Raw genomic sequence first — 27,529 nt, 5'->3', positions numbered from 1 at the left:
CTCATATAATATTTTCACATTACTGAGTAGATCGAAATATATCTTATCCTTAATAATAGTCCATAAGTCAGCAATATTAAAAGGGTTTTTTTTTATTGGTAGTCAGCATTGAGTTACTTTTAAAAATATCTTTATTAATGACACAAAATCTTATTTAGAAGAATCTCTTTCTTGGAATCAGAGAACACAAAATTGCTGTAGCAGAAGGGACACTCCTAGATACTTAGGAGCAAGGACCAAAATCAGCAAAGGTTTTCTGGGGGAAAGTAAAGCGAAGAGAGAATGGCTAATAGGCCATTCTTTGAGGGCCAAGAAAATGTGGGAGGGTTGTTGGAAATGAGGGGGACATGAAAAGACCACAAGCTTCAAGCATCAGTCTATGCCTACCTTCCTACCATTCCCAGTAGTCCTTCCCTGTGCTAACTCCTGTGTGCCCAAACAGGAGGGAGGGAGTGACAGAAGGAAGTGGGAGGAAGGAGGCCTAGGCAAGGGAGGAGAAAGCCTGGGTGGACCTTGTATGAGGTGATGCTCAAGAGCAAGATGGAGTCTGACAATGCTGTGAGACATTCCCACCATGATGACTTCCTTTAGCAAGACCTACCAGCTTATACACCCCTGCTGTTCCCTTGCAAGGCTGTGTATACCCAGTTGTGCAATAAAGTGGGTATAAACTGTTTGGCAGTACAGACTATTCACTCACTATGAGGTGACAACTTAGCAAACCCTAATCTTTTGAAAAACTTTAACCACTAAATAACAGAGCCATAAGGCCAGTGATCTAAACTGTTTAAATGGCAGTAGAAGATCCCTACAAATGTATTACTCAGTGGAAAGTTATATATATAGGAGCACTCTGTCTAATCATTTCATAAGAATTATTTTTTTAATCTATTAAAAAACATATGCATGCAAATTAATAGAACTCCGGGACAGAGCTGATGAATGAGCATTTTTCTGCAAAATAAAATGCATACAACTATGACCTTATTGCTCTGGTGGGGGTGGTGAATTGCAGTTCAGAATGAAAATCTGAGAAAGTATCTTTAAGTTTTAAAAGAATTCTCTTTTCACTGAAACCATGAAATGGAATTGAGGATATTGTTTTTAATGCTGTGATCTTCTCCCAGACAACTATCCTCTCCTCCCACTTGCATGTATTATGACCTACAGGGAGCTTAGCAGTGGCATACACGGAAAACATTCATCACTGACTCACAAGAAAAATCATACTCATTCATTTTCTTCCTGCAAAAGAAAAATCACCACAAAAGACTATTTTCATTTAGTGTTCTCTTTCCTAGTCGAGGAGTGCTGTTAGAAATACTATTGCCACATCTCAATGGGAAAATGTTCTGCCCATAGCTTTCAAGAGATTATTGCTCTAAGTCAATTATGTTATTGACTTAGAGATCCTATTGACTTTTCCCAGCTGGTTTTATTTATTTCTTTAAAATATTGCTACTGTGGATTTCATAGTCACTCTTTCCTCTTGGCAATCAGACATTAATTTGTAATCTGCAGAAAAAAAAAAGATCAAACACAAGCAGTGTGTGAGGGAAATATTTGGGACTTTTGAGTAAAAAACCTTGATAGATGTCATGTAACAAATAGCATTAAATTAAAGTTCAGATAAACAAAGATATGCTGAAATCTCAATATTCCCTAGGTCTTCTGAGATCCCCAGTTATAATAAATAAATACGGGAGCTTGGCTACAACTGTACACACTGCGTATGGCTGGCCCCAGAGTTCTGGTTATTAGAAGTGGTTTAGTCCTGCCTTTCCATCCTAATCTATATTTATTTAAAGATTTTATATGTTTCTGTATACCTTCAGATAGACATGGTTGTGTTTTATCAAGTATTAGATAACTGCCTTTGCTAAGTCCAGAGCTGGACTGAACCAGAAAATTCAATGTGCCTGATTTATGCACTCATATTTTCCAATATAAAACTGCCTTCAAAGTAGGAGAAAACTATCTAAATGTCTTATTTACTTTTGCGTTTGGGACTAAAGATACGTGACTTTGTCATCAAAGGAACTTGTGATGTTGAAGTGAAATGAAATTTGTGCCTAAAGTGCCTAGACAGTATACAAGATTTTCAAAAACAACCTGGAAGGTTTTAATTTCTTTCTTCTTTACTTGTGCTAAGGACAAGTGACTTAGCTATCGATGCTTATTAGAATCCTGTAATATAACAAAAATGAAATGCATTGTGCCCAATATGCCTTAGTTTTCATACTAATGACAACACATATGCTATATTTCTTTCTTTGTTTTCTTTGTGTCTAGGATATAAACTGTCTTTCTGCCATCAGAAACTGAATAATGTATGAAACAAATAATAAAAAAAAAAAAAAAGACAAATTGTGAATAGAAATAGGCTGTGCTAGAGATCCATATGTTCTACTTGGGATGGGCTTGATTAACAGCCTATCAAAGTCAACACCAAGACTCCTGTGGAAATTAATGAGCTTTGATCAAGCCCTATAGTCCCATATTTTGGGCCTGGATATTTAACTAATAAGAAAAGAAAGAACTCATCAGTTCTTTCCCTTTCTGTCGTGCCTCAGGTGCCAAGACCTCTCTTGCCTGAAGCCCGAGTTTGTTGCAGCTTCCCACAGTAGGCCCTGCTACTTGTGGAAGGTCTGGGTTTAAGGATATCACTTGTGATATTTAGACATGAGGTAGGGTAATTGAGCAGCTGGTATCAGATTTGTTGTTAAATTCAGGGGATTCAGGGGATAAATGAGACACATTACCATCTAACTCTATGTTGATTAGACAGATAGGTATCTCTGTTCTGAGCTTTGATTCGTTGGTCCCTTGAGTCATCATTCATTTCATAGTTGACATTTAAAAATAATACTTCTTGCATGAGGGGCCAGCTTGTGTACACTGGGCCTGGAGAGCAACATGTCTGCTTCGAGCTCCCCCCCGCCGTTGTAACAAAGCTAATGAGTAACACATAGTAATGCCAGATCCTATGAATTAGTGATGAGTAATGGGCTTTTGGCTGAGATTGCATGATGACATGGGAACCTCCAGGCCTCTGAAAAATTCTGGCTCTGTCACAAGGAAAGCCTTTCATACTGCCTGCCTCCCAAGCTCGCCTGCTTCCTGAGGAAAGCGGCCAGTGAAGCCTGCTGTGGGAGGGCTTTCTCTTCTCCTCTTAGCAACTTCATGTTTCTCAGAAGAAAAAGAAGAGCTGAAAAAACATGTTATGATAAGACTTGTTTGCTTCTTTCCCCACTTTCCACAGTCACTGGGACAAGTAATTTGCTTCTTGCTATGTCTACTTGCTGGAAAAGGGAAAAAAAATAAATAGGATCAGTCTGTGGTGCTTATTCCCACTCCACAAAAGATGATAAAATACAAGGAAAAAAGTTTACAAAGAGCAAAATAGGGCTGGTGTGGTGGCAAGAGATGACAGAAGTTTGGGAACAGGAGGTTGAGAGAAAATTTGAGAGAAATATGAGGTTAGGGCAGAGCTTAAGACAAGAACTGGTTGTCTAGCTGGCTGAGAGATGGGCAAATGGGGGTGCAAGAGCAACTAGGCTGAGAGAGGAGGGGACCAGGCTTGTGCAGGGCTGAGGCAGGTGAGGAAATGGAATTATTTGCTGAGAACCTCAACAGAGTAGCGGAAATGAGAGATCAGTTACTGCCACCTGCTTAAAAGCACATCACTCATTTTCCATGTTTCTTCCTGACCAGGACACAATCCAGACAAAGGCAATTAAAAAAAAAACAAAAACAACAACAAAAAACACCACAGGTTGAAATTCCCCAGTACTACTATTTTATTTATTTTAAACAAAGCATAACAACATCAAAGTACCATTTTTCTGTTTTCTGAGGAGGAATATCAAGACCTAGAGGATCTTATGGAGATGTCATTAATGCAGTCTTTTGTTTCTGAGAAAAATACAAAATCTTTTTTTTTCTTTTTTTTTTAGTGTTTCTGCATGTTTACAGTTCTGCATACTTATTATTTTTCTTCTAAAATTGTTCTGACTCAAAAATGGGTTAGGTTGAGCCACTAGCAGTCCAGGAACTTTCACTCAAGTCAAAGAAGCCTTCTGATAAGTATGCTAAGAAGAAGAGCATCCTGCCATGTGCTACAGAAGGCTGACTGGATGCTCCCACCAGTCTGGAATTTCTATTTAGATCATGAGAAAAATGGTACAAAGATAAATCTACTCCTGAAGCCTGCTATACTATGGAATCACCATAAGTCTCAGAGAAGTCCTTTAAAAATTACTGAAAAATGTCATAAAAGACATTAGTAGATGAATCCTGTCATCTCATAGGCCCCTTTTTTGTTAGAGAGACAAGCATTCTTTCAGAAACTGATATTTATGGCACCCAGGCAACAAATTAAAGCAGTAAAAAACTTTTTATTTAGGATATTGAATTTAATGAAGAACTTGCTTACCTTCAAATGGTAATACACATGAAATCATCCTATATAGTCTCATTTATACATGAAATATGTTTCTTATTTCTAACGGAAAAGTGGAGGTGAAAAATACCACTATGGATTTGTGCTTTATATATACAACAAACTAAGGTTTTTCATCCTCTTAAATATTCAGAAACAACTTCTTGTGTCCCACATTTGCAGAATTTCTAAGTAGCAGTAACAAAAATAGACTTTTTTTTTCTTTTTCATGGAAATTAAGGAATAAAAAGATAACCAACTTTGCAATTTTTGTACCGGATTTGTTGCTTTTAAAACATAAAGATACAATTCAGTAACTCATAAAACTTCATTTTATCTCAATCTGACCAAAGTACTGACAATTGCAACAAAACATGCGTAGGTAGCCAGTAGAAAAAAAAGAGAACATAAAGTAAAAACAACATTCCCTAGGTATTTAGCAGCAGAGAACTATTCGAGTCCATTTGAAGATTGTGTACAAGAGCATTGCTCAAATGCAAAGTAAATAAAACACATCAGAGTAAATAAGCTGCATCTAATAAAAATGTTACTTAAAAAGCTCTAGGAGCCTACATAGAAAATCTTTTTAGACCATTCCTCTTCTCTCCAAACCAGTCTCTAGTCAGACATATGTCCGCTTGTGCTCTAATATCAGTGGTTTGCTGCTTGTAGGAGATTTCAGGTCAAATCTAGTATTTACATGAGACTGATTATATTGATATAAAATAAATTACTGGACAATATTGATAAGTGAAACCACTGGCAAAATGATGGTACTCATATTGCTGATTTGGCATTAGTTATGTGAATAAATTATTATAACGAAATGATAAAGTGCACAGAAAGAGACACCACTACTAGAAAGACATCTGATAAAATAAATTTTCAAACTGAATCACCTCTCTGCCTTAGACTGTCTGGGCAGGATAACGCTAAAAATAGACCACATTTTTTTCTTTTCTTTTCTTTTCTTCCCCGCCCCCCCCCGCCCCGGGAAAATCTTTGGCTGTATTTGACCATGCACAAATGATTGATTGCATACTAATACATGCCAATACAATTGCTATGCAGAGCTTAAAAGTTTATGAAAAGAATGTTGTACAAATATTTATTACTCAATAGGTAACATAGCAGAGGTATACATAATAAGTACAGACTATTTTAAAACTTTACAGTCAGAGTTAGACCTAATAAAGTGTTAAAATTCATAAATGATGATGGGAATTGTGAGTCAAAATATGCTTGAAATCACTCTGTATAGGCATTTTGATTACTGTCCTTAGTTTAAATAAACAAAGGCTGCGAGTTAAACTTTCATGTAGGGTAGGTATCTCAATATTTAGGTTAAATGCAGAGCATTCCAGCATAGGATGCAGAGTAGTAACTTTCCACTATGAAGCTTCAGTGGTGCCATATAGCAAAGATTGGTTATGTATGTCTAATGTTTTTAGATGTCCATTGATTATTCCCTTATTTGAAATAGAGTATAAGCAAATTGTTTCCTATACATGGGTGGCATGGGTGTTGACAAAAGTTGCTAAGTTTTGCACTTTTTGGTGGAGAGCATGTCCATCTTATTTGCAGTTACAAATGTGAACTTGATACAAAACCATTTGAAATCATACTGCAAGATGTCAAAATTCTTTATTGTCCCCTATTTTAAGTGCAGTGAATATATATTATAGATATTTTATATGAATACATAGATAAAATAAAGAATCAATAATTTATAAAAAATGAGACTAATATGCAAAAAATCCTATTTCATTGGCAATTGTAAGCAACAGATCTAATTTACAGAAGGCAGCATCTAAGTCATAACGGAAGCAGTGTATTGTTAAAAATAGTCAATACCCCATCTATAACAGCACTTTAATTTTTATTTTAAAGTGAAAACTGTAAATTGTTTCTACTTAACAAGCAAATATATACCCCACCTCCTGGTCCCCAGGTCACAAAAGAGGGTTATCCTGTCACCACCACTGATTTCTTAAAAGTGTGACATGTATTTAGTTGTCAGTTCCTATCAGCAGCATTCACGAATCAACATTACATCAGCAGCAAAGCACACCATTTTATGCTCTTTTTGAAGATAATTAGAGTTCCCTTTTGTTGCAAATAAGATGTAAAACAGCTATAACTGCTGGTGAATGTGATTAAAGTAACCTCTATAGAACCCCATTATTCTAGACAGATTCCTTCAGATGCATAATTTCTCCATTTTAAGAAAACATAATGCATGCATATAAAATTCAAATTGTCGAGACACCTCTAACAAAAATTAGTTGTCTATTAAGGCATTCTTAGTAGCTGGTTAACATGTAAAACTCTTTAAGTGTATTTTAAAATAATCATGAAATAATAGTACATGTCATTAAAGGTAAACATTTTACAGTGAGAGGTTTGTTCAGACAAGAGCTGTGTATTAAACTTTTTCTTACAAAACTCCTATTAAAAGCGTATGAAGAATATACCACATTCTCATGCCTCTATCAGCTGGAACATCCCCCTTCCCCCAGCTTCATAATCATGCATCACTCACTATACGTAGACAAATTAGTGAACGCCCTCTTTTTTCAGCCCATAAGTTATAGCTGAAATGTCCTCCTTAGACCTCATCTAATATTATAAAAATTTTGTTCATAGAAAAAGCATTTATTGACTCTTGGACAACATACATAACTTATTTATTTGGCAAATATGGTCTGATCATTTACAGAGAGCTGAATAGTGGAATGATTGCAAAGGAATAATTTCTTTTTAACAAGTGATAGAAAAAAAATGATGAAATAAACTAGTGAATTAATCCCAGAGTTCTCACTATAACCCTACTTTCAGAAGGCATTTAAAAAAAAAAATCTAAATGTGGCTTTTCAAGTCAGAAATTGTGATCTATAGCTTAGAAAGGGAAAATCCACAAATTGTTGTAAAACGTTGCTAAATGATGTTGCTAAATCTCCAGTATATTATTGTTCTTTAGCAGAAAATGTCAAATTTCTCCTCAATAGAGCTTTGTGCATACTTTGATCTGTGGTGTGGAGAGCTAGGTGTTGGGCCCGCTTCCCAGATAGTGCAGGGCACTTAAGGGCAGCTGTCGAGCAACCTGATTTCAGATTTGGATGGATAGTTTGTCTCTAACCATACAAGGGCAATTTGCACTGTATTTCCCAGAATTAGGTCCTTGATGATAGTAGATAATGATGTTACCTTTGAATTATGTAACAGATAATAGTTTATTTGAATTTTCAAAAGACAATAAACTACAATGAAAAATTAGGCAAAGATTGCCAATAGAGTGACCATTACTTGTGCTGAATAGTTATAATTATAAAATCAAATCCTGGTTTGCTCTGTTGGGTACCTCAGCATCTAAAGGAAATGTTATTAAAGAAACTTACAAATGAATAATCATTCCCAACAACTCACAGCAGCACTCACAGCATGAATGTGTAAGAAATAGGAAAAGTTTTCGAGGAGGGAACTGATTAGGATGAGGATGATTCTCTGTCAGAAGAATGCATTGTGCATGTGTCCTCTAGAGAAAAAATTTTCACCTGAAAAGAAACAGCATTATGAACACTACAGAGCTGTAGATTGCAGGACGCTGATCTTATTAAGAACCAATGCTAATTTGCACACTGTCTCCAGCTGAACTAGAAGCAAGTTTACCACTGGGTTTGTTAATTTACGCAGGACACCATTATCTTTGGTTGGACTTAATGTATCAGAGTAGAGGTCATTAACTGCTGGGTTCATGATTATCTAGCATGAATTACAGACAGTATCACAAAAATACATTTGTTCTGAAGCTTCATTTCTCCTTACATGATTTTTTCCCTATTGGTGCTTAATTCCATTTTTGAAACCCTAGGCAATGTGTGTTACACAAAGACACACAGTCAGTCTTTTTTCTTGTTTTTTGGGTATTCTTTTTTGTTGTTGTTTTTGGTTTTTTTTTTGTTGTTGTTGTTTTGTTTTGTTTCTTCTTTATTAACCATTGACAAATTTTAAATAAAAATAAGGTGCAATAGTATGTATTTTGCATTTAATAGAAGTAATACACAATCAGCCTGACTCTTTCAACTCACAATAGTAGGCATAATTACAATGTAAGCTCTAAGCTCCCCATTATATGTAAATCAATAATTTAGGTAGTTCAGTGTTGGGGAAATAAATGGATAAAAATCTACTCTAAATGTTATACCATGGATTTATCTGAACTGTCCACTGGACTTTTGAAGATTTTCTTGCGCCTTAAAATGTTGCTAGAGAAAGAGACTACAGATTGTCATTGGAACACTGTTTTAAATTATAGCTCCATAAAATCATACATCCACGAGAAATCAGGTATTCGGAGTTAAGCTTGAAAACATAATTAATAGAAATAATTGTATTTTCTGGTTAAGTAAACACATTTTCATAAAGATCTATGCTCATTCTATTTTACTTAAGTGGAACCAACCACCTACAAATTCAGCTACAATTTTTAGATCTGTACAAGCACATTCCTAGTAGCAGGGAACACTTTTGTGTCAGCACGTTATCTTTAGAAAGAGGTGAATTTTCATTTATTTAATGCAAATATTCATACAAGATAAACTGCTTAGGCATATGTGGAGTGTGTTTTCATGGAAACTTTGTAGCAACAGGAAAATAATACATCATAATTGTACAATAAATGGAATGCTGCAGTTTTGAAATTACTCATGCTATGGTGCAGTGACTAAAAAAGAATATGGGAAGATTAAGATACTACTATTGCTGGGTTTTGCTTACAGGAATAGGAACTGTTTTGCTTACAAATGATTCATTCTAGTTTTATGTGTATTTTAGGAATATATCTTTTCTTTTACTAGACAAATATCAATGTGGAAGATATACTTGATCTCTGAATACTGTTAAAGCTCTGGATACTGAAAGTTGTTTACATTGTTATTAGAGCTTGGTGAACTACTTCATCTATGCAAATTACATGCAGCAGCTCAATTTTTTTAAAAGAAATTTCGCCCCTTTTCAGTTCACAAATTTTATGTAAATAGGGATTTTGTGGTTTTGAAGAGATTTTCATTCCAAGATTTTTTTCTTTTTATGCAAACAATATAGTCTGTCATGAATTGCTACTACGACTACAGTTTTGATTATTTCTGCCTATTGTTATTCACTTGATATTACTGGTTACTTGAATAATGATATTTTTTTTTCCTTCTATCTGAACAGTTGAAATATTCATGAGGAAGAGAAGGTCTTGAAAAGTTGCATGTGGTAAAGTACATGTGTGCAGGTGTTTGTGTACTCATAAACTTCCTGAGAAACAAAGAACATCTTATTAAGAGTAGTTGTGTAAAGTAAATAAAGAGTTTGTATATTTATCAAACAATTTGTGGCTCAACTTACTGCACCCAAAAATTCTGTATTTAACCGATATGACTTTGATGTACATAATACTTCAATAGCATTCTGTCAGGTTATAGGCAGTATAAAACCTGTTATTTTGTTAGGGCATGACCACAGCAAGCAACAGCATTTAGGAGATTATTCCCACTCCTTAAATGGTCTCTATACCACTGTGTCCAGGTATAGTAACTGTAAAGTTCCCTAAATATAGAAGTAGACCAGGAGGATTTCTGCTTCCTGAAACCACTCAAGTTCTTTTATTTTTCAACATAGGGATGTGTTAGGTTAGGGCACACGTATAAACTCCTGCAGCCTTTGTTAGAAACTCTACTAAGTATAAAAAATAATTCACTGATGTCCTTAGATAGTTCTCCAGATAATGGACATTATGGATATCTCAAATAGAGATTAATGACTACAAAGACTGTTAACTGCTATCTGGGGACAATGTCTTGTCCTTTTATTGACATGAAAACTACTTTCTTGCTTCAAGAAAGCATTGCCGTCAATGAGGGTGGAAAGAAAAAAAGGAGACTGTATTCTTTATTTCATAAATTTTTTACAAGATCTTTCCAAACAAGTGATGCCTATATGTCATTTATATGGACCATTTCAAGACCAGTATCCTCCATATAAGATAAACAAAAATAAAACCAAAATAATTATGTCTGTACTGTATTTTCAGTGTTCTAAAATGTCATATGCAGTTTTGGATAACTCCTTAGCACAAACCTATGCTCCAAATAATGAGTTAAATTTAAAAAAATCAATCACCAGCAACTTTAAAAAAATTCCTGGAGATAAAGACATTTTGCTAGCATGTGGTGCTTAGTTAGGATTTCATTTGCCTTAGTCCCTTTGGGATATGTCATCCTCACATTCTGGTTCTTCACTAGGCCTTACAAAGACGGTCCCCATGCAGCTGCCTTCAGCCCAACTAACCTTCATAGCTACCACCCCACCTCTTTCCTCTTACAGATCTCTTCCTATCACCTGTACCTTTTATACCAAACCATATTCCTTCTTCTAATGGAACTCTTGGCTCAAGTCCTTTAACATTAAACATTTTCTATATGAGACACCACTGGAGGAAACAAGGCAGACTGCTGTATTTGTATAGTTGGCTTGATAAAGATTGTGGAATACTAGATGTTACAAGGCTACCAACTAAAGAAAAGCAGTGAATGGAGGTAATGGTGCACCAGCATTATACCACATGGATAAAGATCAGACTAAAAAAGAAAAAAATCAAAGAAAATTATTACTTGGACTTCTTTTTACTTTTGAAACAGTTCAGGTGGAGGAAGAAAGAAAGGGACGAGAAAAAGAATAGAAGGGCTTTTCATACCCTCGGAGCTCAGCCAGATGCTTAGTATTTGCATGTATCCATTGGCTCAGGCAGTCTCTATTTTATAATGACAATAAATTTTCTCTATTGAAAAAGAAATTCAGAAGGCCCAGATATGTCCTTTTCTAGAGAGAGAGGGAATTCTTAGACTCTATTACTTATATTGAACTGGCACTAAATATTCTGGAGACCACAACTGCCAGGATACAGAAATGTCTCCCAAGAAACCAATTTACTCAAATCATTTACCTCAGGAGAAACAATGTAAAACTGAATTAGGAGAGCTCCTTTGGCAAAACAGGAAACTCACAGATGAGACCTATTAGCAGTATTGCATGATATACCACCTAGAACATCTCTGCTAAAACTAGCCTGGTAGAAATAGATTCCAATATATCTGGGGTTATTTGGTATCATGAAGCATAAAATAGAGTGCTGACTTCTTTCCCGTTTATGAGCATACCGCATTTGTTTTGCAGCAGATTACCAACCCAATAAAAAGGCTTACTGCATTGTAATCAAAAAATGATTGCCAGGAACAATTTATCTACCCCATTTTTGCAGTCTTAAATAAGAGTAGAAGGTTATCAAAAATCATAGTGAATGAATTTGAGTAAATGCTTATAAACACTAGGTATTTTGAAGACAAGTTTTGTACTATTGTACAAGGTCAAAAAAAAGGAGATGTCTTCTGGCATAAGAACTGACAGATTATGTTTCTGTCCACAATTGCAAAATTAAAAGAACTTAAGTCAAACAGTATATTGCATATAGATGACGTTATTCTGCATATCCAGGAAGAGGTTGTTCTACCTGTTGGGGAAGTGCTGACAGGATGTTTACATGGGATTGAAGTCAGATATAATTCAGGCAAATGAGGACAGGAAGTGGGTGTGTAAATAGGAAGTCCCTTAATTTTGTTTAGTTTCCTTCATTCTCTTTTTATTGCAACTTCTTTCATACCTGAAAAAAGGACTCTTTTTCACACAAGAATGATGAAAACATAAAACAAATGAATTGTTTTCAAATAGTTCTGCTATTTGTATAAACAGTCACCTTATTTTTACCTTCTTCTTTATGTACATTTTTTAGGAAAATGTCATCATAAATGTCCTTTGGCTGTATTTTTTTATTCTAAGTGGTAGTGCAAGTTCACCTAATCTTTAATTGTGAGTTGATTAGTTTTTTAAAAAGTATAAAAGATGACACTATATACAGTGTTATTAGCACTGTTAAAAGATTCAATGGAAGATTTATTGAGAATGACTTTCTCTCTAGTCACTTAGAAACTGATTCTTACTGACATATTGCCCTCAAGTAGTTACAATATAAAACATGCAAATGTAATGATAGCTTTGTTATAGATGATGAGTTAGAGGGAAAAAAGATTTTTGTAATAATTGCAATACCTATAATGAAACCATAATGTTAGTTTATTCCATATTTCTCCCTTCATTAATTTATGTATTTGAAATGTACCAAAGAAAAATACTGAAAGCACAATGTGAATTTTAATGAAAGTTTTCTTCTGCTTCCAGACAAATATTTGGAATGGTTATATGTATAATTTCCTGAGTTACATTATGATAGAGCATAACATACAGAATAAAAGAGTTATTGTGTGACCTCTAATGGAGTTCTTTGACATACTACTGGAAATGTCCAAATTATTCCTTACAGATACATTATCCATCATATTTCACCATTTGTAATGTTCTTGAACCAAACTTGGCCTTTGTAAATGTTCAAGTATTCACAAGTAAATCACAAAAATAGATTTCAGACAATCTCCTTGGATTATCCACATTAAAACATTGGCATTTATTTCACTGACTGAAACATCTGTAACAAACAAATAAACAAAAATATCACCTGTACTAGATGATGAATAGTCGATAGCAAATACCTTTACTTTGTGAAACTTTGGTGCATGGTCATTCTGCATATCTTCATATAAAAACATAAAATCATTGCATACATAAACTAAAGAGGAAATAGACAAGTAATGCAAAGGGAAACTTAATACAAGTACGTTCACAGAGAGAAATATGGACCAGTTTCTGCTTTTGTATTTCTTTGATTCCCTACCCTGCCTCTGCCCTCCCAGCCTTTTTCCTTTTTCCATTTTCCTTTCCTTATATTAGGCTACAGCTATCTTACATAGTATTCTAGCACAGGCTGTTATTTTTCTCCTCTATAAATATGACAGAATGATACTGTAGAGTTTCTATGAAGGACAGGGCACTCCTTTTCTTTCATGACAGAGCAAGACTTGCATAAATGTCCTTTGAGACTTACATAAATGTTCTTCATGATTTAATATCTTAAAACTGGATCTTGGTCCTGCAGTCAGGTGCTGTGCTTGTGGACCCTGGCTGACTTCAGCAGGTAAAAATACTGGCTGCTTAGAGAGTCTAGTTGCAGGAGAATAACTTGCTATGTTAGGGAAGAATACCCTACAGAGGATGGAAACTTGTCAGAGCTTTCACTGCTGAAGTTTTATTTTCCCACTTTACTGCCCTGTATTATTTATAAGATTTTGGATAACCACTGCATATTTATAAATGATTATTGTACTTCTGCTTGGTCCATCCTTGCAGCATCAGATCACTGTATTTAATTTATAGTGTTGTGTCTATAAAATAATTTATATTAGCACCTTCCCACTGTCTGATTGTTCTATTTTAAAACTAAGATGAAGAAGAAGAGATGTTTGAAGATAACAATCATTCTTCCTTTGAGAAAAACAGGGGTCATATAGCAGCATAACTGTTCTGTAAGACAGGCAGAAAAATTTAAAGCTTCTCTCAATATCTTTATGGTTGATAAGAGTCATCAAGCTACTGGAAAGTTAGAACTGCTAGTTTCAAGTCACTGTCTCCTTCCCTCAACTGTAGAAAACTGGTGACACCATCACAAAAAGTGGTGTCATACTCTGAGTAATCACAACCGAAGGTAGGGTTAGTAGTTTCAGCAGCTGAATGTTACTTATTTGAGGAATGCAAACTGGTGACCAAAAGTCCCAGGGAACAAAAAAGGAATTCTGAAGACAGTTTTCAGCTGTCACTTGATCTTTCATCAATATTTTCAGGTTCTTAACTGAAGAACCTACTGCCAGGATATAAGAACATTGTACAGTTACTTATAAGCAGAGTCTGCAAGCCTGAAGCAAACATTTGGGCTTTCTGACCTGTTGTATGCTAATACATCACTGAGGGTAGCTTGTCTGAAAATCAGCCCTTTTCCAATCGATATTTTGGTGCCTTACAAGGATGTACATATCTTTTTCCACTGAATGGTTTCAGCTTGAAAAATCTACCTCAAAGTATAATTGTAATCCCTTTCTCTAAAAGGGTGAGAGGTAAAGGGAAATCGTTCCCCACAAGCAAAACACACCCAGCTGAAGAAATGTCAACGATGGCATCTCACTTCTACCAAAACAATAGTTAGATAGTTTGTACAGTCATACAGGGCAGAAAATTGCTTTCAGTGTCCCATCACTTCAATGGGTGTCTGATGCCTCAAACCACATATTATTCTGAATGAAGGTGGGTATTTCAGTCCAGCTAAATCTTCTTCAATTTTCATGCAGCTGTAACCTGGAGACTGTCATTCTTTAGCCTCATGAGTACAACACTCACCTGGCAATGGGGAGACTGGAATTGAGGTCTTTTACTAACTAGTTTGATGGCTTTCCTCAGTGGAAGTTTCCAACTTGTGAGTTATTCTTATTTGCTTTCACATTATCTCTCTCTATCCTAATGTTCTGACTTAATGTTACCAACTGCAATTCGCCGTGCTAAAAACGGTTCTGAGAGCTATTTTCTTCACCTGCCTGTGTGGTATATGCCTTGTGTGCCAAAGTGAATCCATGTGGGCTATAGTCAGCTCAGACTCAAAAACTGTCCAGTGTTATTGCATCGATGTATGGTAATGCCCTTGATCTGCTGTAGTGGTCAAATATAGTGAGGAGAAGACATAATAAGGAACAATAATTGGCTCAATATGAAGCAATCAGTCTTTAACTCAAAAATTACCTAAAATAAATGTTTTCACCAGTGACCTGAAATTCTGGCAAAAAAAAAAAAATATAAATAATCAGGATGTATCATATATTACCCAGGTTAGGACAAATAATTAATCATTTTTCTAAGGTGTCTTCACCTTTACATATGTGATCGAAGGCTCTATTTGATGTGGCATACTAGAATTAAAAACACAGCATTGCTGGCCCCCTTGCTAGTCTCAAGGGCTAGTCAATATTGCTGTACTATTGCAATAAGGCTTTATAATAAAGAGAAGTGAATCTGTTTGATGAATTTCAGACTACAAGAAAAAAATAAATGTTTGTTTTGTCATCATTTATGAAATCCGACCTGGAACAAAAAGTTGCCTTTTTTTTTCAGTTTCTATTGATGATTGGCTTTTGCACTACTTACACAAGTAGAATTCTCCATAACTTCAGTGCAGAATTAACCCTGAACTAATAAACCGTTAAGAGATCTGCCTTGAGCTGCATTATAGGAGAAAACCTACATCAGCCTCTGTTCCATTCATTCATGCATATATGTTTCTACTTAAAATAATGGTGCTATACTTGAATGAGCAGGACTTGCCCCTGCCAGAGGATCTGATTATTAAAAACTACCTTGAAGGAACAAGAGCTACAACATCAGAAGTACACCAGAAGTAACTGAAATCAGTGAAACTAACAACATAAGAGCTTGCAAAAATCAGATGTTTTGTTTTTCAGAAAAAGAAGAAAAATAGAAAAAGGAAATAAAATTAATATTTACCACTCCTTTAGTGAGGATAAATACTGTTTGGAAAGAAAACAGTTTCCCTATATCTGATTTCTCTGTTGTGGCAGAAAGATTTGCAAAACAAAAGACAAAGACATTTAATAAAATTGGATGCAATGTCTGTTTACAAAGTGGACATTTCCCCTTGTCCCAGTGAAATCCTTATCCTTACATAAGGATCTTTTATGCCATTTTAGTTCACAACACCTGTGATGAATTATTTGTAAATGCAATGAATAACATTAGTAGGAACATGTCAAATTATATGTTGAAAACGAATTTTTGGATGCATCTGCTATGTAATTGTTCCCAGCGGATGTGTATTCATCTTCACCTGGCATTATTTTCCTGATTTTGGGGTTTGTTTTTTATTATGCATTTTCATTTCTATCATAATTGTTACAGTGATCCCTGTTCCTTTGTTCTAATCAGGTCCCTTTAATGGTGTTGCACATTCTGAACAAAAGAGGAGGGGAAAACACACCAGGCTATTGGCAAAACAAAACACTGGTTTTTATTTGTGACTTTCTAAGTGCCTGCTTGGCCTCAGAAGGTTGGGTGGTGTTGACAGGGACCAGTTGTTTCCATGAATGTGTCTGCCAGCTGCTCCACGCATGTGTTCTGCAGAATAGGAGGTGAATAAATGCTAAAGGCTGCTCTGCTGACAGACAGGTACACGCTGTTTTTACTAAGTGCATCTGAGATTTTTTTTAAAAAGAATAAATAAAGCAAATTAGTAGCATTACACAGTATGTTTTTTTCACAACACTCTGATATACAGAAATCCTCACAATGAAAATATCTGTCATCAGTTTATGGTTTCAGTAAGCAATCTTACATCAATTGTGTTTACACAAACTTTCTGTATAATGTTCTGTTTATCATCCAGAGGTCATTTTTACTTTACAGAGTAGATTTGTCTCTCAATATGAGTTATTTCTAAATGCTGCCAAAATCAACTGATCAAATACTGGATCTATGTGTGCAGAACTTAGGCTTTTATTAAATTTTTACTTTTTTTTTTTCTAATTTGGTAAATCATTTACAGCATCTGCCTCAAACTGTTTGCCACTCTGAAGTATTTGCTCTACACTTTACACTCTTTTGACTTCTCTATTTGTATATGCAGCAGCTGACATTTCTATCTCTCACTGGCTAGTGAACTATATATGAACAATTTTAGCCACAGTCAAAAGAACAGCCTGGTTCTGGTCTTTTCCAGGGATTCAGAGTTTCTGTTCCAGGGCTGTTTTTGAAAGAAAGGAAGTACTGAAATTCATATCTCAATTTGATTTTCTTTTCCCCTCCGAATTTAGAGGGATGGGTTTGGCCCTGCCTATGGAGAACATCAGGTGAAAAGTTTTAAATAAACCTTAAAAAAAAAAAACAAAACAACAAACAAAAACCAAAGCCTGAAATCCCTCCCTCCCTCTCCTTCCTTTCCCCCTTCCTTGCTTCCTTCCCCCCTTCCTCCCTCCCTCCCTCCCTCCCTCCCTCCCTCCCTCCCTTCCTTCCTTCCTTCCTTCCTTCCTTCCTTCCTTCCTTCCTTCCCTCCCTCCTTCCCTCCCTCCCTCCCTCTCCCTTAAAGAGACCAACTGGTCTCTTTAATCAACTGGAAGTGCTGGTGTTCAGAATAATTTTAAACTATATTTCCCCCAGTGTTTTAACATCAGTCTCCCTGCATGCATCACAACAAGCAGCTACACAGTACGGTTTTTTTCACATTCTTTAATTGTGAATGTGAAAAAAATAAACTTAGTGTTTCATCACAAACATTAGTTTGCAGTAATTTTTACAGGGCTATAGGAAATGCCTTCAAAATAGCACTGCATGAGTGCCGATTATATTGCATTTATTCACATTGAATAATTAGAAAGTGAACATTAAATTGACAGTAATGTAGAAAGATGTTTATTTATAAGGCTTAATAGCTACACCACCATACCAATACTTTGTGCATGGACAGCACCTCTTAACAAGGAGTATATTCAAAAATATTAATGAGGTAAATGTTAGGGAGACATGAAACTCAATTTTTCCCTTTATGCTGGCTTGAGCTAAGGAAATAAGTGTATTTAACCTCATAGTTACTTCAGAAAATTTCAGAGCAGTGTCTAGTCAAACATGAGCTGTTTAATGAAATGCTTTGTAGATATGTTGCGATAAAGTTTTGTTTGTACTTACAGAATATTTGCATGTTTGCATATTCTCTTTTACATGCAGATGTAATTGTTTTTCTCTTCACTATCACTTTGTGTCAGTAGGTCTAATATAATTCACAACACAAATATTTATTCACAGTCATTTAATAATTTACATCAGTTTTTCCTGTTAAAATCTGGACTTTAAATTTTTAGAAAAAAAGATGTACAGCTACTATATGGTGCATACTTGGGAGTTAGCCATAATTGCAGCAGCAGTTAGTCATACATTGCAAAATGTTTAATTTAATCATTCATTAGTCTAATATATCTGTTCCTCCTCTGGTCCTGCAAATTTCTAATGAGGCAATTGAACATCCTCAGTTTTTGTTCCTCAGGGATTCTTTCATTTGTCTGGAGAATTTTGCCCAACTATTTCCAAAAAATGAAAACCAAGTGTCTCAGTTTACAAAAGCTATAATAAAATAAATGCCACTTTCTTCATTATGCTAAACCAATTAAATCTAATTTCTCTTCTGTTTCCATACATAAGCAACATCTGTACACGCCTTCCATGGGTAATTAATTGTTTCCAGTTGCCTGCCAATGAAAGTGGTATTTCTTTAAATCAGTGACAGAGCATAACATTGGCCTCTAAGTACATCAGAGCGCATCAAATCATGCAACGTGTCACATACTACAACTCACATGTTTCTGCATGTATGGCTGAAGAGCAGTGTGTGCTACTGCAGTCTGTGCCTTGGAGCCAGGGTCTCTGCTAAAGAATGACCATTGACACTATGAGGCTTAGTACACAGACTGCTTATAAGGGCATCCCACAGAGCTGAACAGCCAATGTCATGGTTTGCACCACTGAGCCAAGCAGGTAAGGCATATGGTGCACTTCCATGATGCTCCCGCTGTCAAACACAGCCTCCTTCAAACAGCGGGGTCTCATTGCTTCAGAAAAGTGACTTGCCATCAGAGAAAGACCAATACAAGATTTACAAACTTTTAGCAGTCATTGAAGACCCATAAAAAAAATGGGGTGAATTGTGAAAGATTTCGCGTAATGAGATTTTCTCCACTCCATTTAGTGAAAAAAATGAAAGAGGTATGTGTTGGGGAGTGGCGGGTGGCACACAGAAACAGCTTTTATTGTTTACTCTTGAAGTGCCAAGCATTTGTGAAAGCAAGGAATAAATAAACATCTTTTGAGTGAAAAATGAAAGAAATTGCAAGTGCTTTTAAAAAGATTTTTTTTTTTCAGGTTTAAGCCATGAAGTTAAAGCTTTTAGTCTATATTCTGATATATTTTTCTTTATTTGGATTTTCAGATTTTGTGCTTCGTATGTGTGGATATTATTACTTTTAAAAATGTATGTATATGAAAGAGAGGAGAGGAGACCTGATCTACCTTTCATGTAGTCTGATGTGAAGTAGGAGAGAAAACTCCAAAGTTTTTGCAACTACACAAATGTAAAACTCAAGTAAATTCAAAGCAATTACACATGTGGAATAAAATTAAGACATGCTAAGTATATTAGAATACCCCTACTGGTTCAGACCATGATCAAAGTAGCCAAATATTCTGTCTCTGGCAGTAGCACAGCAGACACTATTAGGTGCAACACGCAAGCCCACAACTTTCTACAGTCAATTCCCCTTTATACTTCCCCATTGTCCAGAACTACGGTATTAGGGATATTAAATGGAAGATCCCTGACTAACCTTTGTAAAAGCCATTCATGGACTGGTTATCTTTCTAATTCCTTTCTGAACCTGCTCATATGGTCTGTCCTCCACGGGCTTCTGTGGAAGCAAGTTTCTGATGTTACCTACCTTCTGCACAAAGAACTGCTGTTATTTGTTGTTTTAGATAATTCCTCATAAGTTTTAGCAGGTGACCTCTGCTCTCATGTTGTGTGGAACGTGTTGAACAGTTCCACAACCATATTATTCAATTGGTAATAAACCTTGACCATGATTCTCTTCAGCCATCTCTCCAATCTCAGACTTCTTAACCTCCACATATATGGTTGATCTACCTTGATTACTTTAATTGCCTCCCCCATTCCTCCTCTAATTTCATGACAGCTCTCAGGAGAGATGGAGACCAGAACTGCACACAGTACTGAAAAGGTGGGCACACACGTTTGTATAGCTGAAAAATTTTCTCTTCTGTTTTGTAAAAACCTTTTCTGACCATGTTCTGCATTTTGTTGATTTTGACTGCTACTGCACACTGAGCTCATGACCTTTGTGACTTGCCAGGGTTGACTTCAAGATGCCTTTCCTGAGTCCAGCATCACTGGGCATGGTTCACATTATTTTTCCCTGATTCGTTGTCTTAGATTTAGCTTAACTAAAGCTCATTTGACATCTTTCTCTGCTCAGTTTTGCCACTTTTAGTCTCAGCTCTGAAGTTCCTTCAGCCAGTTGGCAATGACATTTGATCACACAGAACAGCTTGATATCATCCTCAAACTTGGAGATTTCACTGCACAGTCTCTTCTCCAGGTCACTGATGAAAATATTTAATAAAACCAATGTCAGTGTCTGTCCCTAAGGGACTGCACTGCTGAAAATGAACTATCCATCCAGTAAAAGCTCCTTAAGTCCTACACTTTGCTTCCTATTCTTTAGTTTGCAATCCATAGAAGATGTTTTCTTAAGACCTGTGGTAACTGGGTTTCTTTACTAAACCTGTCAAAGGCTTTTCGAAAATCCAAAAGTATTATGTCCTCTGTATCCTCTTAATCCATGTGCTTACTGAAACCTTTGCAGGACTCCAGCAGGTTAGAGAAGCAGAATTTCTGGTTGAGGAAGTCATGCTGATTCTAGACAGTTTCTGTCTGTGTGCTCAGTGATCTTACTCTTTATTACAGAGTCTACCTTCTTACCAGGAACAGAAGGATATGAGAACAGCTTGTGATTACTTAAAGGCTTAATGAAAGATCAGTACAATATTTTTGTAAATCATGTCATGCATATGCTCTTTGTAATATGTCTGTTCAATACAGCTGTTTAATATCATAAGCATTATTTATTATTACAAATTCATTAAGAATGGAAGTTTTCTACTTGCCAGTTTTCATACCCTGCTGTAGAATTATCAATTATTCAATAAACTCTGAAGGAAGGAGCTTGAATAAGAATGTATGGACATGGAAAGAGTATGGTTTTGCATTATGCTTCCTCTATGCTCTCTAGGTCTTCTCCATAACCCAGTCCTGCTCTTTGTCCAGCAAGGTGAAATTTGCCCTGTGTGAGGAGACCAAACTCTGTCACCCTTCAGATGTTTCACAGAAAACCACAGTAGCATACTGGCTTTAGCCAATAGCTTTAGCTATTTTATCCTGTTTTTCTTGTAATAAGACCCTGTCTAAAGAATTTCTATAAAATTATACTGACAAATAAGTATTCCTGGTTAAGTTCATGGCCAGAGCCTACAGAGTTTTTTGCCTTGACACTTCAAACACCAAATTCAGTGTTTCTCCTGTAGTGAAAGCAATAAAATAAATGTCTGACCTTCCATACTCAAGACTCTGAAATAATGGTTTTCTCAAAACTTAATTTAAACCAAAGAACATGATCAATATCTTGCTATTTTGCACTGTCTATTATGAATATATTAAATACACTGCATATGCAGAACAAAAATATACTGAGTCCCTATAAATTCTATTCTATGTACACATATAAACCACTGCAATTTAGTTATTTACTGGGTACTACAAGAGCTATAAAATGCCACTTTCTAAGAATACAACTGAGGCTTAAGTCAGCATTTTTATGATATCATCTGTACTGGGAAAACATTAAAGGCTCAATATTTAATAAACATAATAAACATCCCTATGAAACAAATTGTTCATAAACTACCTGTTTAATTTTTCAGGGCTCCTGAACCACATATTTTCTTATTAGTTGTGAGCCTGCTGGGTTGCAGGATAGATAGGGCCTGTCATGGATAGAATATAATGTAGCGGTTTTATGAATTATTTCTGTGAGGAAAAGCCTATTACAGCTGACAAGAGGATGATGATATTAGCCCATCATCATTCAGATGGCACCACCCTTCCCCCTTTCATCCATCAGACCTCTTGTATAGAGGCTGAAAGCCATACAGTCTTTGCATAGCCAACACAAAGACAAATACTGCTCTTTTTCTGCGTCCATGAAACATTTAGTATTTCATTTTGAATCATGGCAGATGACAGTAACAAATGGCCTAATGAATCTCCCTTACTGTCCCTTGTAAATCTGAAGATGAGCTAAAAGTAAAATCTCTGTTTCTTTTTTTGGACATGCTCACTTGGGATTGAAAGGTTTTTTGCTGCATTCCAAATAACATCTGTTACTGAAAATTAGACCAATAAAAAAACAAGCAACCTGAAAACCACACATCTATACCGTGGTAGACCATTATTTGCCCTGTACCTGACAAAACACGTTTTTGAGAAAGTGCTTCAATCAACTTTGACACAATTATTAAAAGCAATGTACATATGTAAACCAAAATAAGGTAAAAACAATAATAAAATATAATGCAGTTCTGTATTAGAAAACAATAGTAATACATCAGTGGGCATCAGGAATTATAGAGCCCTTTTCACCACCTATTTGTTTTATTTAAAAGAAAATACACTAATTTTGTCCACACTACTGCAAGGATATGGCATTGCTTCTATTAATTTATAAGATCTGATAATCTAAACATCTCTTTAAAGAAGATGATCACTGATTATTACAGATGATCCATCCCCTCTTACCTCCACTCCCTCCCAACCTGCAAACTGAAGATCATTACACTGCCATCTTGCCTTTATTTGACCATGCAGGAGATTTTACAGGCAGAAATTAATATTGTGGCTAGAAATATTTTAGTGAGTACTGTGTAGTCCTCCAAATGCTCTATCACAAGACCTCAGTCTCCCTGATCAAATTGTTACATGACCTCTTCTTTCAGCCATACAGGTAATTCCTGCAGTCGCATCTCATCCCCTGCTGCGACTGTCTCTGGCACAAGCTGAGCACTGGCTTGGGTCATGCTGGCCTGCTTAATTTCCCCCACATGGTCGTGGCATCATTCCAGCATGACTGCATCCCATACCTCATATTGGCCAAATTTGCCCTTCTGGGCAACCGTGCCTGGAGTGGGCCATGTGGCTTTAGTTCACTCTCTGCACCCTGAGTCCAGATCAGAAATAGAAATGTGACTGCAGTCCCTCAGTGTGCTTCAGTCTCCGTTCAGTGGGCACCTAGATAGACAAGTACAGATGGAGCTGAAATGCTCTGCAGTAAGGTTCACCATCCCAGATAATGAGGAAACCATGGACTGCATCTATCCTACATCACAAGCAGGAAGCCTTATTCTCATTGCCCCCATTTATACTTCAGTTTGGCTCCAAGATGTTCTGATATTTTCTGTACATGCATCTGTAACATGACTAAAGTTGTTGGTCTGAAACCTATTCACTTATTCTTATGAAAGAGCTATCATATCCCTTTCATGGGTGTATACCACCATAGCAAGCTAACACTTGCTGCTCTTTCCTTGAAAAAGTCTTCCCTTCCACTTATTTCACTTTTTTTTTTTCCTGCTTTAAACTGCTTTCATGCATCCCCACAACACTGTGATTTATTGAGCTTTGCTCTTCAGTGATGCCTCCCCTGATTCCCTCTCATGCAACACACAAGCTTTTCTTCAGCAAAGCACAAGACAGAGAAATGGCAGGAGCTCCTTTTCATTTATTATGAAAAGTTGTGAAAGTACTACACCAGAAATGCTCATTTTGTTTTGTCAGGGAAGCTAACAAAAATGGCTTGCTTTATATATGAAACTTTTTGCACAGCTCTGTATCTACTGTAGGCACATGTGTATTTTTGACATGACAGATCATAATGGCTCTTTCAGAGCCATTACAGTTACCAAGTAAATCCTTCTTAGTTCAAGTACATATAATTGATTCCCATAGACTGTAATAGTTCCAAAACCAAGGCAATACCCTTACCAAACATAAAAGCAGTGGCAGGACTAATACATAATAGCAGTCAGATTTTACCACCATGGTACTAGAAAGTGATGCAGTGCTAACATCGTGGCTTTATTCTTTGATGATTTTTGGCACAATAGAAGGGCAATAATTCTGTGGTATTATTCCTGCATAGTCCCGGTAAAGCTATAAATCCTCAAGTATCACAGTAGTCATCTCAGTCTCCATATGGAAAATAAATTAAGGGCTTGTTCATTCAACTTCTATGCATACAAATATTTCAGTACAGTTTACTGGGGCAAGTGAATGAATAAGGGTTTTTGTTTTTGTTTTTTTTTTCTTGTAAATTAGGGATGTAGAATAAAAGCCAAAAATCCAGTTAACTTTAAAAATAATACCACAAATTATAATGCAACAGTAATTTAATCAGCATTCAATACACTTTAAAGTACAAGGAAAAGAAGAAGGACCTGTCTTCTCTACAGTCCTCTCCTGTACTCAGAAAGCTGTAAATTTGTATTGCTCACAAAGGAATAGCGGAAAACCCTTTCCCAAGCAGCTTGGTGAGCAGTGATAATACAGAGCAGGCATTACCTTTTTTTAATGTAATAGTCTGCTCCTCCTCAGCATGTATGATAGATTCAATAAACAGGTTGGCATCATATATCCCTGACTTCCTACTGCATAAGGGTGTGTGAAAAGATAATCTCTGTGCTCATGAACATACATGACCAATGACCCTAAAAGGAAGAAGAGCACCAAACGATATATGGACAAGAAGAATCACGTAGAGAAAATAGGTAGAGCACAATAAGAACCTCCTTCTTCTCTTTCTTTTTTCTTAAGTCTTTTGAAGAAAAGACAAGTTTTTAACTTTTTTTTTTTTTTTTTTTGTTGTTCTGGAAGAGTTTATATTACAATAGAAAAAGGTGCTGTAAACTTGAAGGAGCTAATGTACCTTCTGTAAAGAAATCTCAGTAGAGATCATAGAAATTTCACGACTCCCATATGTTAATAATGTCTTTGAATATAAAATCCAAATTAAAAACTGAAGCTGAATAAAATACTTTTGTTAAAAGTAACATTTTGAAATGCTGTCAGTAACTATCATAAATATTTGAGAAGTTAATATTTTAATCTTCAACTATAGCTCTGAAAACATTTTTAGTGACAGACAGCGCTTCATTAATAGAGTTCTGTATGTCTAATTGCTTTAGGCAAAGTGGGTTGCATTATTTTGACACATGACATGCAATTAGTACATGGTCACACGGCTAAAGGAAGATTTTACACCTTTTTTCCTTCTACATTCAGAGTGGATAATTAGCATATTTTTTCTGCTTAGAATAATCATCAGAGCCTTAGATCAGAAATTGCCTAATGAGGTAAAATTCCAGTTGTTGACATTAATACATGTGACAGTTTTTTCAGTTGTAAAAGTAAACCTACTACTGCCAGAAACTTATTCTTTCCAACGTGTTCTTAACATTCGTCTATAGGGTTTTATTTTAGCATCAGGCCACTCAATAATCATGTCTTTTCAACACAGAGAGATGAATGATGTTTTTATATTTTAGCATATTTGCTTGATAATGATATTTTAAGAAGATTAAATTTGGCTATAACCTGCAGCCATTCTTGGTAGATTGCAGTTCTTTTAACACAAGGTAATCCTCGATCATAATGTACATGCTTTTAGCTTATGAATTTCTTTGATAAACTGTACAAAAAATGGGAACTCATTTTGCTCAGTTATACAACCCACTCTATAGGCTGTGCACAACATTCCTATAGTGAAAGTCTGTCTTTTTGTATAAAACCATATTTTGATTATCTCGTGTTGAAGAAGAAATGGAGATTTATTATAGATAAACTGATGCAACATAATACACTTTGGCTACAGAAACAAGTGTTTTCCTAGAGAACAGATTTTGAAAATTTTGAAAAGGATTACATTAGGTCTTTTAGTGTAATATTTTTCCCTGCATTTATCACAGTTGCATATAATTACCTTTTGTGTTTAATTTCTAAAAATCATATTCATTTGGGGCAAAAGAAGTGGTTTGAATTCTCATTCCTTCACTCCTTATTCCTTCACTTCACAAACCTTCCCCTGAAAAACTTCCATGAGGTGTGGGATCTGCAACTGAGCCAGGTTTTCTGCATACAAGTTCTGCAAATATTTCTGAGCTAGCACATACAGAGAGATTCCTCAGAACTACACTAGATGCTGATAGCTACCTATAACAAAGGGCTAACTGAAGCATGAGGTGGACAGATTCTTATTTTTTTTTTTATTTTTAATATCCTGTTACTTATTTTAATACACAGGAGAGAGGAATCATAGACCACACTTCTGCCTTATTTCAGATATTTACCAGGATAGGGTTAGCACTTCACACTTACAGAGAATAAAAAAAGGCATAGATTTTTACTTTTTCTTTCCATAAATTGGGAAGTAAATGCATTAAAAACAGGCTTGCTAATTCCACAAAAGGATGAGTTTATAGAGCGACCTGTCTACTTCACAGACATCACAGGAGACCAGGATACCCATCCTGATTCAAGTATGGTCAAAATTCAGTTTTTCTATTTGTTTTATTCTTAATTATATATCAGCAGTATTAAGGTAATCGTAATGTTTTTCTTCAACATAGGTGTCCTTGACATTCTTTTCCTTTTACTATTTAGTTTGAGAGCAATGATTGCTTTATCGTTACTTCCTTTATTACAATTTTCAACTTGTCTCTACATGTATAGCAGTTAGATTGATTTTTCATCTTCTTAGATGATAAACAGCTGCTGCTTTAAAGACTCTTGACAATGATAGCCCAACTTGCAAGAATTCTGCAAAAAAAACCCTATACTAAAAAAAAAAAAAAAAACCCTGCCAAAAAAAAAAGCCAATAGAAAAACCTGAACATCAGAGCATCGTGTGTGTGTGATGAGGACCAGTGTAGAATGATACAAGCATATGCATCTAAAGAACCAAGAGACTCTATTAAATTGAATCAATGACTAATGTAGAGGTCAAAGAAAGAGAGAAGAGTGGTTCTGCTCATCAAAAGTCCATGTGGCTACTGAATATAATGGTAAAGGTGAAATACCCGCCTTTGACTTGGGAGCCCCCTGCTCCAGTAACATACAGATGCTTGGAATAGATGTTCCTAGAAGATAAACTTCATACATATACTTACTTCTACTTTTCATTTATATTCTTCTGGTCATTTATCAGGATAGATGGGCTAGATATTCTAATCCAGTCTGACTACTTTCCTATAGCATCCATGAAACAGTGTATCGAATTTGTTTACAGATAGGTTTTGATGAGTTTTAATTAGGGCTGATAAGCTATTACATATAGCCATTTTTATTCAGAAGACATGGCATGTAGAATGATTTAT

This window comes from Pezoporus wallicus, unplaced genomic scaffold (assembly GCF_028554395.1).
Source record: "Pezoporus wallicus isolate ANWC-B61680 ecotype Strahan unplaced genomic scaffold, APGP_CSIRO_Pwel_v1 contig_5418, whole genome shotgun sequence".
NCBI lineage: Eukaryota > Metazoa > Chordata > Aves > Psittaciformes > Psittacidae > Pezoporus > Pezoporus wallicus.
Note: the sequence above shows the minus strand (reverse complement) of the source record.